This window comes from Octodon degus, unplaced genomic scaffold (assembly GCF_000260255.1).
Source record: "Octodon degus isolate 3935 unplaced genomic scaffold, OctDeg1.0 scaffold00126, whole genome shotgun sequence".
Lineage (NCBI taxonomy): Eukaryota > Metazoa > Chordata > Mammalia > Rodentia > Octodontidae > Octodon > Octodon degus.
Window position 1 is genome coordinate 2693074 of NW_004524702.1, and position 10061 is coordinate 2703134.

A 10061-nucleotide genomic window follows, 5' to 3' on the forward strand; every position below is an offset into this window, starting at 1 on the left:
CCAGTCCCACGGACGCACAGCTTTGTGTGGGTGACACAGGGATGCAGGGAACGAGAGCACTGAAGGCCCTGCCAGTGTCTTACGCCCCCTGGGATGCACCCACGCCAGCGAGGCGCTACCAGCGCCAGCATGGAGGCGAGGCTGGGGCTTTCTCGTCGGTGCTCTCCTCCACTACCCCGGCCTCCCCTATCATTTATGATATGAACCCCGTCCAGAGGAGCGCAGGGGGTGCTATCACGATCGCGTGTGCTTGGCCTTGCTGGTCTCAGGGATCTTAAGACATGAAAAAAAAGAAGGCGTGTCTCAGGACCAGGGAAACGCAGTATTTAATGTCCAGATTCAGTCTGGACAATGGCGACAGCCCTCCTACCCGGCTTTGGGAGTGCTCTGCTGTTACAAGCGTCTGTGTATTTTGCTTTTCCTCAGTGAGAGACCTTAGAGTGGGCAAGAGCTTAGGCCCGAGGGTGGGATCTGCGCACTCAGCACGTGCTTGCCTCTGCACGTGGAGACCCACAGCACCACCCGCGCTCCGGCTCCGCAGCTCTGTCGCCGGATCACCCCGTGGTCCCTCGGGAATGACCCAAGCCCTGCACAAGCATGTGTTCGTGGCAGTTCAGCAAGGAACAGAAGCCCCTTGAATATTCAGCCTGCCAACCGAGTTACGAAAGAGGGGTACATGCTTTTGATAGATTACAAACTGCCACTTAAAAGTATGTTGTAAGGGTTAAAATTTACGTTGTTAAGATTTACATGACAGCTTGTACAGAACTCATTCTTCTTTTGAAAATATTCGTGGGAGAGCTGGCTATTGCATCTCGATACCAGGAGAGGCAGAGGGGGCAAACACATCAAAAGGGCAATGACACTTTCTCTTTATGCCTTTCACAGTTGTCCAGTAGTAAGCATATATAACTTAAAGATTATTTTTTTGAAACTCTTACAAAATAAACTTTAAACCCCTAACATGTAATTTTAAATTAAAAGAAGAGTTAAGGGAGCGTCTCTGCAGAGACTGTCTAGAGCATTCTTCTGCAGGCAGAAAGACGTTTTGAAACATGTTTGCTCTTCGTCGAGGAGCTTATTTTGAGGTCCCAAAACTCTGTGTATTGTTTTGCCAAATGTGTCATCCTTTTGTCATTTAAAGAGCCAATTTTCTGTACATAGTCATTATTTTATACAGTTTTCTAAAGAACTTTTAGGGAAAGAATAGGCTTTTCCTATTTGTCTTTTTTTTTTTTTTAAACAGAGCAGGACAAGATTGGCCTCGGATCTCTCTCAAAAACACGCAGTACTGTGCTTGTGTCCACAGCGCATCCCCCCCCCCCCGCCCCATAATAAGCCTGTGGTGCTACAGACGGCATGTGTGTGCTTCCCCGAATGCCCGGGGTTGAAACGCGCCCTGGAGCGATGCTCATGGGAGGTTAATTCCTGACAGGGAAGCTGCCATGGGCAGGCTGCTGTACAGGAACCTGACCGAAGCCCCACCCCTGAGGACCCGGCCTTGATGACCCCAGCGCAGATCTGCAGTGTCCAGAGCAAGGAGAACAACTTCCTGTTGCCTACAGCCACTCTGCTTCGGAGTTCTGTCCCTACAGCCTGAACTGACTAAAGCAAATACAATGCTTGTGTTATGCCTCCAACTGCAAAGCGGGGCTGAGGACCTGTGACTCCAGCTGCCCTGAAGGGTGGCCCTGTGACACCACAGTTCACAGGATCAGCACCGAGCTTCCTGGGCACCACAGAGTGTAAGCTCAGTGCCACAGATCGCAGTCAGGGCCATGTTCCTTGGTGGCGATTATTTCCTCAAGCCTTCTACCTCACCCTTCTCTGTTGTGCTCCGCATGCTCAGGGCTGGAAGGCTGGAAACCACAGTCCCTCCTCCCTGCTGGCAGGCACTGTTGGGCTTGGCTACTGGGGGTGCTGGCTAAAGACCAGACACGAGGAGGATCTCTGCTCTGGCTTCCATATTGTGACAGAAGCAGTCGGTGCTGTTGGGACAGGAGGATGGGGTGATTCCAGGTTTTCTTGTGGAGCCAATGTTCAGAACATTTTGGAAGCCTGGTCTAGGGGTGCTCATTCCAGCTTGTGAGCTCCGTGTCTTGCCTTCCTTTCCGCATTACTCTTCCAGCCCTTCCCAGTACCTCTCAGCTCACTTTTCTACATTCAGTTCTCTCTGAAATAGCAAGGAGGTTTGTATTTTCTTGATTGGGCCATGAGTGACCTACCATAACTGAGCTGGCCAAAGATAGAATGTTTACATTTCAACATTTGGGAAACCGACTCTTCAATTCCAAGAACCTTCCAAGTAGTTGGAAGCCCGAGTTGGAGAGCCTCCCACCTCCTGGGCTTCTGGGGCTCTTTGCCTTTAAGATGAAGCAAAAGCACTGGGTGCCTGAGGGTGCGAGGGCCAGGTATGAGTGGCTGCTTCCAGGCTGCAACCAACCAAGCCAGGCTTTCTCCCCCTTCGCCATCCATTGCTGTCCCCCCTGAGTGGAGTACACCTGAGGACCGGGGCTGCCCCTGAGCCTTCACACGGGCAGCAAAGGTGAAAGGAAGGGCTTCCAAAGAGCGTGGAGGCCCAGGGGCCTGAGCACTGGGGCTAGACAGAGGGCCCCCATGGACCCCCAACAGGGGAACATAGCAATGTGAATCCTGAGTCTACATGACTTGAGGTCTCAAAACACAGGTCACCCAGAAATTCGTACAATCATATTAAAATATTTACTTCACCAAAGGTTGTGTTGTATTTAAGAGGCACAGAAATAATGAAGATTATTTTAAAAGCAGCAAACCACACTCACACACTCTCAGTGAATTCTGGGGAACACTTGCCCACTCCTCTTGGACTAACAGAAGCGGCTAGAGCTGTGCCCATCCTTCACCCTCCAACACAAGAGACAGCACAGGGCCCCTCCAGCGCTGCAAGACGGAGGAGTGCACTCAGGGACAGGCTGGGATTCCACCCCAGGTCCCAGTCATTTCCACGTCCCGGCAGAAGGACGCGCCGTCAGCACCCAACCAATGTTTATTGGCTCAAGTTCCGTCTGCACTTTGGTGCAGTGTCTCCGCAGCTCTCCCAACGGGAAAGCACTTTGCAGTTCTGTCCCAGAGCCAACACCCGCACCGCCATTTCTCTCAGCAACCTTCTGGGACTTGGATGAGCTCAGAGAAAGGCAGAAGAAGCATTAGGAAACCTCAGAGAAGGTATGAGGATTCCGGGAAACAGCCAGGATGGGTGCTCCTTGCTGAGTGGGTGCTTGTTAGGGGGCGCACAGGTCCCATCAGATACATGGTGGCAAGGAAAGCATCGCTTGGGCAAAATCTCTGGACAAGAGAGGGTCGGGGACGAGTTCCCCTTCGGAGAAGTAAATTGGCAGGGCTGGCTAATTAAAGCTAAACGGAAAGGCCCGAGTCACGCTTCCTGGCCCGCTGGCTGCCTCCCTTCGGTCTCCCACTTATGTGTGAACACAGGCTTCTCCCAGGAAGACAGTGAGGGCGACACATCTGACACTAGCGCAGACACGAATGACTTCTAGTTGCTCCAACCCGATCTGAGGGTTTCATCTGTGACACAAATAAACTGGGCTGTGGGCTCTGGTACCCTTCCAGCTCAGCACTTGGGAGTCCCACACATTTGCTTTCTCCTTTTTTCTCTCTAAATCACAAGCGTTTTCACAAATGAAGGGTGTGTATCTCGGGAAAGCAGATGATGGAGGAGTTTACGGAATCCTAAGCTACTCAAGTCCCCTAGGAGCAGGAACGCCACAGTCACTCTTCTCACAGGTAAATGGAGTGGAGTCTTTTCCAATTCCTGGTTTCTTCGCACACGTTCCAAAGGCATCTCCACTTGGTTTTGGAATGGAGTGTTGAGTAGCTTTTTACAGAGAAGTACTACTGCGAGACTGGCAAGGAGAAGCTCAGCTTCAGCCAGGTGCGGAGGTCACACCCGCAACCCCAGTGCTCTGGCAGGCTGAGGCAGGAGGACTGCGAGTTCAAACTCAGCCTGGGCAACTTAGTGAGATCCTGCCTCAAAACTGAAAAAATAAAAAATTAAAAGGGCTGGGGATATAGCTCAAGTGGAAGGCCCTGGATCCAATGCCCAGTACTGAAACAGTCCTAAGCGTGTGCTCTACCGCTCAACTACACCCCCTGCTCCAGCGTGAATTAATTCCTTTACTCCCAAGTACTAAGCACCAGGTGTAGCCCTCGCTGGCAACCACTCGCTGGTTGGTTCTCTGGAACACTTGTCCTGCTATTGCCAAGTGGCCTGCAGATGCTGAGATTTCTTGAGCTATCAGTGTTAAAAACAACCTGTTGGCTTCCTGCCAGGTTAGATGAGGACCTAGCACCCCTGATCCACCCCACCCCCTCGGTGCCTGTGCTCCTGAGACAATACTTCAGGAATTACCACAATCAAGTGTGATGCAGCCAGCTGATGAAGTTAGCAAGACGACACCCACTGCCCACTGCGAGGCAGGGACTCGCTCACCTCTGCGTCTCTCACACAGCTTTTTGTTTTTTCCCGGAGTTTATCATGGCCTCGGTATTTCCCATGACTTCACTTTCTGTGTACTTAGTTTTAGTTTCCTCGCTGTACCTTCCTCTGGATTTGCCAAATGCCTACCAATCCCATTTTCTCAATGACCAAGAGGACCGGATGGACCCTCCATTCTGTGGGACTCCAGAAGCCTCTCCTCCATTGCTGCTTCCCTCCTCCAGTCTGGACCAAGCGCATACAGCCTGCGGAGCCTCTCGGGTGATCCTCCGCTTGCTGGGTGGGGCATCTCTCCCCTTTTCTTCTGCCTTTTCCCTTCTAAGGCTGAAGTACATTCTCCAGCAGCTCTCCAGTAACGGGAGAAGAGTGACTTTCTGTGGACCTTGGACCCATCTAAAAATATCTGTCCTCAAATTTGATTAATAACTTGAAAATACAGATCCTCAACTCAAGATTATGTCTCCGCATACTTTTAAATTCATCATTCTAGGGCCATCTCTCTTCCATTATGCCCTGGAGAAATTCAGTGCCATCAGACATCCCAATCCTTCATGGGCAACATGTTTTTTGTCCCTTCCTGGAAGCATTTAGAACCTTTTCTTTTTTCCTGGTATACTCTGGTGTAAGGGCGTTTTGCCCCCATTTCCTGAGCTGGAAGATTACTATGCTTAAAAGTTCTAAAATACTTTCCTTGGAATGTTTCTTTACTAATTTTCTTCTTTCACTTTTTCTTGTTTTCCTTTGCATAATTCTAACTCATTTGTTTAATTTTCTTATCTCCTCAGCCATATCATTCATGCTTTTGACTTCTCCTATTCTCTGGGAAGCCCCTATATTTTATCTGCTAATTCCACAGCTTAAATTTTCAAACATCTTAGTTATATTTTCAGTTTTCCAGGCTCTATTGATCGTTTTCGGTGACATGCTGGTCTTCTTTTTCCTGAACCCTATCTTCTCCCTCTGAGGGACTAATTCAACGTTAATGTGCACGTGTTGGGGGTTGGGCTCAGGGCTGTCTCCTTCTGTCTTGAGTTGGGGCAGTGGCAGCTGTGGGCAGGTCAGTGCTCTGCAAACCAGCTACGCCAATGACCACTAAGCACAAGACACAGCGGCAGTTTTCGCTTAAAATCTCCCCCTGAAGTCTCGTGTCTGGAGGGGACCCTGGGTGGAGGGGAGTCACTGGGGTGGCCCGACAGGGCCCACTCTTGGCCCGGCCCCCTTGCTGTATCTCTCCCTCCATCCCGCTCCCCCACACACACACCACAGTGTGTTTCTGCCTGTGAGCCAGAGCTGGCCATGGGTCAGGTCCACAGACCCTCTCAGCCAAGCACGCGTCTCTTCTTAGGCTGAAGGATGAGAACGTGACTAACACACCTAGCATCACTGTTAGGAAAACGCAAATCGAGGTCGCCATGAAAGATCACCTTATGCTCACTAGAACACACACACACACACATACACACACACACACACTGAAACAGAAAATTATGAATGGTGAAAATGGGGTGGAGTGGCACTAAAAATCTAACCATGGTCAAGACTTTCTGGTAACCAAGTCCCACCCAGTAGTCACCAAAGAACCCTCAGCTGCTCTTGCACACCACACTATGGTCTCATCACTTTGTTGAGTTTCAGGATTGCTTTGTTCTGCGCCAGAAATCAAGACAAAGACAAAATACACATAGTCTGATCCAAACATATGGCAAATATTGAATTTTTTTAAAGGTATTCTAGCAAAAGATGCATTTCCACGCACCCCCTTCAAACTCTGAAATCCGGGGGTGTCCCGACGGAGCCAGCAGAAGCCAGAGCAACAGCACTCAGGGCAGCAGCGTGCAGGCCACCCTGCGGCAGGCAGTCTGCAGAGGCAGCTGGAGCTCAGCTGGCGCAGTCCCTGTCCTCCTCAGCCCATGAAAACGGCAAGGATGAGACCTGCTTCCGAGGGTTCTGGAGACTACACAACCACACCGAGTGGGCAGCAGGCCTCTCTCTGCGCCGGTTCGTGTGATCTCTCCAGGAAGGAGGGGAGAGAAGTCCCCAGTGGAGCCGCTGCTCTGCAGACACCTACCTCCTTCCCAAAGCCCGCTCCATGCCATATGTGATAGCCCTACCCCCACCCCCAGCACCCTAGAAGCCCGAGGCAGGGGATCCTCAAGTTTAGGAAAGCCCAGGAAACTCAGGGAAACACAGCCTCAAAATAAAAATAAATAAATCAAAGGCTGTAGATGCAGATCAGCGTGCGGGCACTGAGCTCAATGCCACACACCAACAACCAACCAACCACCATCATCAAAACTGTGTTGTGAATCTCCAGGGTCCGTGTGGCACTGGACACAGAACAGAGATGGTGGAGTAAAGGGGGATTAGGAGCCCGGGAAGAAACTCTTATATTGTGGCCAACTGGTTTTCAATAAAGGGTCCAAGAGAACTCAGTCAGGGAAAGGATCTCTTTTCCAATGCTTGTGCCAGGGCAATCTGACCTCCACATGCAAAAGAATGGACGTGGTTGCTCACACACACACACACAGAAATGGCCCCAAGTGAACCCGAGAGCTGCAACTACACGAGGAAAACGCAGGCGCACATCTTCACAGCTTGGGGGAGGCAGTGGTTCCTTAGAAACACACGTTAAGCTCAAGCAAGCAAAGGAAAATGTAAATTTCATCAAAATCGAAAACTCTGCTTTAAACAATGCCATCGAGAAACTGAAAAGCGAACCTCAGAATGAGAAAGTATTTTTGTAAATTTTTTATCAAGTGAGGGACTTGGATCTAAAATATAAAAAGAATTCTTACAACTCCACAATCAAGAGAATTAATTCACTGTAAAAGTAGACAACAATTTAAACAGACATTTCTCCAAAGAAGATGTAGAAATAGCCCATAAAAAATACATGAAAAGACAACAGCCGTCCTTCTTCTTTAGGGGAATGCAAATCAAAGGCACAGGGCGCTCCAGCCTCGCACCCACTGCAGCGTGGGCCTCCCAAGGGCTCTGGGTGACACGCGGAAGCTGAGACCTGCGTACCTGGCTGCTGGGACGCAGACTGCCACCATCTGGGAAGCAGCTGAGCAATCAAGTCCTCCCAACACGTACACGGAGCTGCCACGTGACCCAGCAACTCCACTCCTGGGCACCAGCCCAAGATAATTAAAAATGTGTATTCTCCCCTAAGCTGTACGCAAACCTTCAGAGCAGCATTGCGTGGGAGCTAACAGGTGGGGACAGACCACTGACGAACTGGTAACGGGATACCCACCGACCGCAAAACTGACTCCCAGCAGTTTCCGCGCGCGCTAGGTTTCCTGGGATGCGACCCCAACCACTGACTCATGCACTTCAGCAGAGCGAATTTTGTGATATGGAAGTCGAGAATTCATTGGCAGGGCTAGGGAACTGGAGGGCGCGATTTCTTACGGTGAAGGGGAACTTTATTATCTCAGATTAAATTAAAACACCTTTTATTCCGGTGTGATAGACAGGGAATCAAATACACAGCATCTGCAAAGCTACTGGAGCCCAAAGAAACGCAGCTATTCGTGCGATGATGGTTCTTCTTTAGAGATACACTTCTAGCATGAGCAACTACAGGCACCCCAAGACAGAAGCACCCCCCGAATGCCGCCCGCGAGCAACGCCCACCCAGGATGCCCCTCCCCCAGGGCCTCACAGCTGCAGGCGCTGCCCAGAGAACACTGCCCTCGTGTGCTCCGGCAGGAAGGAAACCGAGTTGGAGACAGCAGGGCGGGAGAGCCATGGGCGAGCGAAGAAACTGGTTCAATGTCGGCAGACCCAGACAGCTCTTTATAGACCAGTCAGCTGGCATTCTCTTTAGAGTCCTGGGCTGGTCTGCTCCACTCACACAGGTAATGAGAATTTGAGAGTCACTTTCACGTTTTATCTGAGAGCCATTAATGTGGTTTTTTGGTGGTGGTGGTGGTGGTGGTGGTGGCGACAGCGCTGTTTGCCACGTAAGGAACTTTGTAGCTGAACTATATTCCCAACGCTTTTTTAAAATTTATTTTTGTGATAGGATCTTGTTAAGGTGGTATGTTTCCCAGACTGGACTCAAACTTGTGATCACCCTGCCTCGGCCTCCCAAATCGCTGGGGCTGCAGGAATGCCGCCTGTGCCCAACTGACCCTTCTCCTGCGGGATTGGGCAGACAGAGTATCTGCTCCCCAGACCTTAAGCTCGTGAGAATGGAAATTCCACCTCATTCCCTCCGCATCGCCCAACAAAGGCTTAGAATGCGGTCTATGCTCCATACATTTTTGTTGAGTGGAAAACTGAACTTGACCACAGACACAGCCCTAAGTTTGTTTCTTGAACCAGCTTGTTCTGCCTCCCTGAGCGGGTGTCCTTCTGCTCCCTCCCTCCCTCTGCTCCTGCTCAGGCTGTGCCCGCTCAGCCTGTGGGCGCTGTCCCCACACCAGTCTGTGACCCCTCCTGCCTTGGCCATGGGCTCGTGGCCCTGGCTGTGTCTGTTGCTCTGCCGCAGCTAATGGATCCGAAGTGAGCAGTTCAGAGAAGGAACAGCAGGAAGAGAAGGGGCCAAGGAAGGGGCGAGTGTGAGAAAGGCAAGTGTGCTGAATGTTTTTCAAAATCAATTTTGTTACCTTCACAAACACTTTTCTGGCTGGACTCCCAATCTGCCTATGCACGAGACGGCTTCGCCCCAGATCAGCCCTCCCTTGGCCTCAGACTCTGAGCACACACACGTGCTCACACGCAGGCATGCAAGGGCTGTGCATGCTGCTAAGGCCTGGGCAGGGCTTGAGGATGTCGCTGGAGGTCCGTGTCCTGCAAGTGTGGGTGGCAACCTCAAGAGTCTAGAAGCATTAAGGTGTGAGACCTCCAGCAGGGCCCACAGCTGGTTCAAGTGACAAACAGAGCAGGCCTGTCCCTGGCTTCCTGCCTTACTTGTGAGTTCAGTCATGCTCACTCCCACCAGGATGCACTGGCTACGTAGTAACACAGCCACCAGGTGCCCACCAAGGCCAGGCAGAAGCCAGCACTACCTCTTGGCGCTTCAGACTGTTAAGTGACAACAAACCTCTTTCCTTCACAAGGCTCCTGGCTCAGGGATCAGCTAACACAGCTGGAAGTGGACTAATGCCAGTGTAGGTACGAACATGCACCCACACCAGCGTGCAGGCCAATGACGCCGTTCCCGCTGTCCTGGGCTCCTGGGGGCTGGGGCACCCACTCCTGATTAACAACTGCAAAAGCATTTCATGACTGTCTCTGGCCCATTCGGCTTCCACTGAGCATGCTGTGAAGCCGGGGCCCTGCATGGCCAGCACAGGAGCCCGAGGCTGGCACAGAGCGAGATTCTGAGGACTGTGTGGCTGAGGGAGGGACCCTCCAGCTGACCTGGGCCTAGGAGCAAGCTGGGTGTAGTGTCCGAAAGCCCGTGGGGCTCTTTATACTCCTCAGAGGTGGCTTTTTGTTCTTTTTAAAATGCAAACTTCTCAGGGAGGCTGGCACATAACAGCTGTGCTATTTTTGCAGAGAGATAGGTTCAGTAGGGTAGTGGGAGGGCAAAGGAATTCCACGCATCTCG